We start from the raw sequence: 6110 nt of genomic DNA on the forward strand, positions 1-6110 counted from the left end.
ACAATTGTTGCTTTACCCGCCGGAAAGCGGTTTCTTGTGGCTGACCCCAAACTCAGGTGTGATTTTTCTTTAGCAGAAGGTGCAAAGGGGCCAGCGTAGTTGCCAGATTGGGGAGGAACTTCCCATAATAGTTTACGAGACCGAGAAAAGAACGAAGATGCGAAGTGTCAGTCGGGGCAGGGGCATGTTGAATTGCACGCACCTTCTCTGCGACGGGGTGCAGACCTTCGCGGTCCACCCGATAACCGAGGTAGACTACTTCCTTTGCCTGAAATACGCACGTAAACGGACTCCAGCCTCCGAAAGGCGTCTAAGGACAGCCTCCAGATTTTCCAAATGTTCCTGCTCCGACGTCCCTGTAGTCAAAACGTCATCTAGGTAGACAGCCACACGTGGTAAACCTCTCAAAATGCCCTCCATAACACGTTGAAAAATTGCGCAGGCAGAGGATACTCCAAAGGGCAACTGTGTATATTCATACAGGCCCCGGTGTGTATTAATCGTTACATATGATCGGGAGGCAGGCTCCAGCTCCAACTGCAGGTAGGCGTGACTCGTATCTAATTTTGTGAACGAGAGTCCACCTGCAAGTTTCGCGGAGAGATCCTCTATGCGAGGCATTGGATATCGGTCGAATCGGGAAACCGTATTCACTGTAAGTTTATAGTCGCCACACAAGCGAACTGTGGCATCTGGCTTCATTACAGGTACAATTGGTGCTGCCCAGTCAGCAAAACGGACGGCCCTGATAATACCCAAACTCTCCAAACGAGTGAGCTTCCCTTCTGCCTTCTCGAGCAAGGCGTAAGGCACTGGGCGCACCCGGAAATAGTGCGGCGTGGCTCCTGGTTCAACTTGGATACGGGCTACGGCCCCTTTTATTTTCCCCAAACCAGGCTGGAATACAGCTGGGTATCGTCCTAGCACCTCAGTCAACCCTTCAGAAACTGTTTGGAGGATGTGCTGCCATTGCAACCGCAAATGGCGCAACCAGTCCTGACCCAACAGGCTGGGCCCATGGCCGCGCACCACGATAAGTGGAAAACGCCCCTCCTGGCGTCCATAGACAACAGGGGCCATTGTAGTTCCTGCAATGTCCAGTGGTTCCCCCGTGTAGGTGGCCAACCTGGCCTGTGAGTCGGTTAATGTAAGGGTCTGTATACCCTGCTTGATGCGGTCGAATGTCCTCTGGGCAATCACGGAGACCGCTGCGCCAGTATCCAACTCCATCTCAAGCGGGTGGCCATTGACCCGTACTGTCACCTTAATGGGGGCCACACAGGGAGCTGCCACACAATGCAGCTGCAGGCAGTCCTCCGTCTCCATGTCCTCAGGAGTAGTCGCCGCAGGTTCATCCACATGGAAGGTACGGCCTCTGGGCTGGTCCCAGTTTCGGTTGGAACGACGGCGCCTCAGGCGCCCCCAGGACCGCCGTCCGCGACGGGGTCGGCGCCTCCAGGTCTGACACGGACATGGCTCCTCATCCATTGGCTCTGGAGAAGGCTCCCTTCGGGGAGGAATGTCCGACGGCCACTGGCGTCGGTCTGGACGTTGCCTCGCCCAAGGTACCGCAGGAGTGCGGGGGGACGTTTTCGGACGGAAGGGGTTGCGCCCCAAGGCATGCACTTCCATTCCCTGTAGCTCCTTACTCCTCGCTCTGCGCTCTCTCAGGACAATCCTATTTGAATGGCCCGTTGAAAAGTCAATGTTGGCTCAGCTAACAACTTTCTCTGGGTGGCCGCATTGTTAATACCACAAACCAAACGGTCACGTAACATTTCTGACAAGGTCTCTCCATAGTCACAGTACTCCGCAATCCTGCGTAGTCTGGATAGAAAATCGGCAAGGGATTCTCCAGGGGTCCTCTCAGCGGTAATAAACCGGTAACGCTGGACTATCGTGGACGGGGTTGGGTTAAAATGTTGCCCCACTATATTCACAAGTTCATCAAACGTTTTGGTGTCCGGCGCAGCTGGGTACGTAAGGCTCCTATCACCCCAAACGTATGCGGGCCGCAGGCGGTGAGCAATATGACCACCTGGCGCTCGTTTTCGGTGATATTGTTTGCCCGGAAATAGTAACGCATCCGTTGTGTGTACTGGTTCCAGCTTTCCAGCGCAGCATCAAAAACATCCAAACGTCCGTACAGAGGCATGGTATAATAGAAAACAACTTCCAACCTGTATCCAACAAAAATCCAGGGAGGTGGCTTCAGCAGTGTAGACAGCTATTCACTTTAACCTTCGTCGCCAGTTTTGTAAGGGCCACGAAGAATCCAGCACGAGTTTTAAGGATACAAAGTAATAACATTTATTTACTATAACATATATTCATAACAGTAGCAGTAACTTCCCTTGCTATATACTCCTTCCTGCTGGTTCCTGAACTGGCCAGCTTTATTTATACTAGGGGTTTACTAATGGTTTCTCCGCCCCCCTCATTGGGGAAGCTCATACTCCCACAGGATTGTGGGATAGTCATTAGTCCCCAGCCAATGGTAAGTAGGCAGGTTATAACACTTCTTTAAACATTTTTAAGAAAAAGATAGATGCCTTTCTAAATAATAAAGGGATTCGGGGATATGGTGTACGGGCTGGAGAGTGGAGCTGAGTCCACAAAGATCAGCCATGATCTCATTAAATGGTGGAGCAGGCTCGAGGGGCCAGATGGCCTACTCCTGTTCCTAGTTCTTATGTTCTTATTCTAATTGAATACTATGTGTCGGTGTTCACTTGGGAGAGGGACAGTGTGGGTATAGAAATCAGGGAGAAGGACTGTGATAAAATTAAAGAGATTAACATGAACAGAGAGGAGGTTCTGAGTGGTCTGCAGGCTTAAAAGTAGTCAAATCTCCAAGGCCAGGTGAAATGTATCCCAGGCAGCACAGTAGCACAGTGGTTAGCACAGTTATTTCACAGCTCCAGGGTCCCAGATTCGATTCCCGGCTTGGGTCACTGTCTGTGCGGAGTCTGCACGTTCTCCCTGTGTCTGCATGGGTTTCCTCCGCGTGCTCCGGTTTCCATCCACAGATTTGCAGCGACCTTGTTGTGCATGTATGCCGGTCCCTTAAGGTGGCAATGCAGGTGGATACAGAGGTTAAGAAGGCATATGCTGTACTTGTTTTTATTCGCCAAGGCATAGAGTTTAAGAGCAGGGAGGTTATGCTGTAACTGTATAAAATGTTTACACAGCTAGAGTATTGTGTGCAGTTCTCAAATTCACATTATAGGAGGGATGTGATTGCGCTGGATAGGGTGCAGAGGAGATTTACCAGGGTGTTGCCTGGCTGGAGAGTTTTAGTTATGAAGAGAGATTGGATAGACTGGGGTTGTTTTCCTTGGAGCAGAGGAGGCTGAGGGGGGGAACGTGATTGAGATATACAAACGTATGAGGGGCATAGATAGAGTAGACAGGAAGAAACGTTTCCCCTTGGTGGAGGGGCCAATGACAAGGGGACAGAGATTTAAGGTGAGGGGCAGGAGGTTTTGAGGGGATGTGAGCAATAACCTTGTCACCCAGAGGATGGTGAGAGTCTAGAACTCGCTGCCTGAAAGGGCGGTGGAGGCAGAGACTCTCATAACATTTAAGAAGTAATTAGATGCACACTTGCGATGTCAAGGCAGACAAGGATATGGGCGAAGTGCTGGAAAATGGAATTAGAATAGTGAGGTAGTTGTGTGATCGGCTGAAGGGCCATTTCTGTGCTGTTGACCTTTGTGACTCTGTGACTCGCTTCAGACTATGATCCAATATTCAGGTCTACTCCATCAGGAAACAAAATCGATTTTCTGAGTGGCACGGTAGCACTGTAGTTAGCACTGTTGCTTCACAGCGCCAGGGTGCGAGGTTCGATTCCCGGCTTAGGTCACTGTCTGTGCGGAGTCTGCACGTTCTCCCCGTGTCTGCGTGGGTTTCCTCCGGGAGCTCCGGTTTCCTCCCACAAGTCCCGAAAGACGTGCTTGTTCGGTAATTTGGACATTCTGAATTCTCCCTCCGTGTACCCGAACAGGCGCCGGAATGTGGTGACTAGGGGATTTTCACAGTAACTTCATTGCAGTGTTAATGTAAGCCTACTTGTGACAATAATAAAAATTATTATTATTTCCTCGTAATTATTTGAGTGGTAATTTAAAATGTATCCTCACTGAGATCTTCACCGCTGTTGTCATCAATGCATTTTTATAGCATAAGTTAAAAATTTGCACAGACAGCTGCCCAAGGCTGGAATTGAACACGGGTCCCTGGCGCTGTGAAGCAGCAGTGCTAACCACTGTGCTACTGTGCCTCCTCACGGTTCACGTTCCCCCAAGTTTTGTGTCCTCAGCGAACTTGTGAAGTATTACATTACATTGGCAGATCGAGTGAGTGAGGGAATGGGCACATCTTGGGTCTAACCTCTGGCTTGGATCCATGGTAGAAATTCCAGGACTCCCGTTGACTTTAACGGGAACTGGCTCTGTGCAGACCTCCGGATCCTGCAAGGTAGGCGAGCGTGCAGCAGGCTCAAAAGCTGAGAGAATCGATGATACCAATTTGACCCTCCGTTTAGCTAGAAGGTGGCAGCTTCCTGCACGGGAACAATCCCAAGGTGTACATCCGAAACTGCAGCGTCCACAAATGTATTTAGAACACAGAGCCGCAGTTTTAATCTGCCTGTATCCACAGTGCAGGGTGACTCGATCTGATACTGAGAAGAGAGGCTGGCTTTTTAACTCATTGCCAATCACTTTGCAGCCGTGACATTATTTTTGAGCTCTCTTCGCTGCTTTCACAGCAAGCGCACAGCAAGATCCCACACAAATCGACAGGGTGAATGACCCCCCCCAAAAAAAAGTCTGTTTTAGATTAATATTGGCCTGAACACAGGGAAGGAGAGATTGGGGGGTAGGAGGGAAATGGCTGGTTGACCTGATGGATACAGCCTCGTCCTGTGAGAATTTGGGAGACGATGAGGACCTCCCTGGTCCTCCGGTCATGTCGGACCCTTTCCGCCTTCATCCTCCGTCTCCTCCGCAGGCTCATCCGCCAGACCCTCCTGCTCCGCCTCCTCCTCAGACGAGGCCACATGTCCCTTCTCCTCCAGCGTGTTCCCCCGCTGCTGTGCCAGGTTGGAGAGGGCACAGCAGACGACCACAAAGCGGGAGATCCCCGGAGGGCACCACCAGAGCGGTCCAGGCATCGAACTGCAGGCCAATGCACCGCTCAGTGACAGCACAGTTGGCAATGTGGGCCTCGTTGCAACGGGTCTCCGCCTCGGTCTCTGGCCTCCGCAATGGCATCATAGCCATGCCCTCAGCGGATATCCCTTACCCCCCAAGAGCCAACCCATCAATCTGGAGTGGTCCTCGAAGACACCGAGGATCTTGGCGTGCCTCAGAATGTAGCCGTCATGCACGTTCCCCGGGTAGCAGGCACACACACGCATGATATGAAGGCAGTAGTCACACACGACCTGAACATTCAGGGAGTGGAACCCCTTCCTGTTAATAAAGTGCACTCCCTAATGTCCCAGTGTGCAGAGGGCAACATGTGTGCCATAGATTGCCCCCTGGACTTGGGGCATCCTGGTGATGGCGGAGAATCCTGAAGCCCAGACATCTTGGTGGGTCTGGTCCAGCTCAAAGGTGATAAGATCTGATGCCCGGGCATACGGAGCATCTGTGACCTCCCAAATGCGCCAGTGGGGGCTGTAGCTTGTGAAATGCCGCACAGGTGTTCCCCCCCCCCCCCCCCCCCCCCCCGAGCCCTGGAACGTGCCAGTTGCATAAAGGCTGAGGGCAGCGGTGACCTTCACGTCCCACCGGGAGCCAAGTCCGTGAGGACGTGGCGCAGGCGTCGCACTGTCTCTCCTGAGACGGAGTCTTCCGCACCACGTGCTGTCCGTCATCTCATCGAAGGACCAATGGTGCCTGTGCACCATGGGCCATCGCTAGCCTCCCCTTCCGGGGCACTCCTCAGCCCGATGGACGGCCGGGTCTTCAGGGTGCGTGGCGGCCCCCTGCACGTGGGGTGCCGCTTCCGGCCTGCGCCATCGCCGCGGTCTTCTCCGGTGTCTGCCCGCCTTGGTTGCCGCCAGCAACACGCGGGTAGCCGACTGCAGCAACCATTTT

The sequence above is a fragment of the Scyliorhinus torazame genome, chromosome 30, assembly GCF_047496885.1.
Source record: "Scyliorhinus torazame isolate Kashiwa2021f chromosome 30, sScyTor2.1, whole genome shotgun sequence".
In the NCBI taxonomy this organism is placed as follows: Eukaryota; Metazoa; Chordata; class Chondrichthyes; order Carcharhiniformes; family Scyliorhinidae; genus Scyliorhinus; species Scyliorhinus torazame.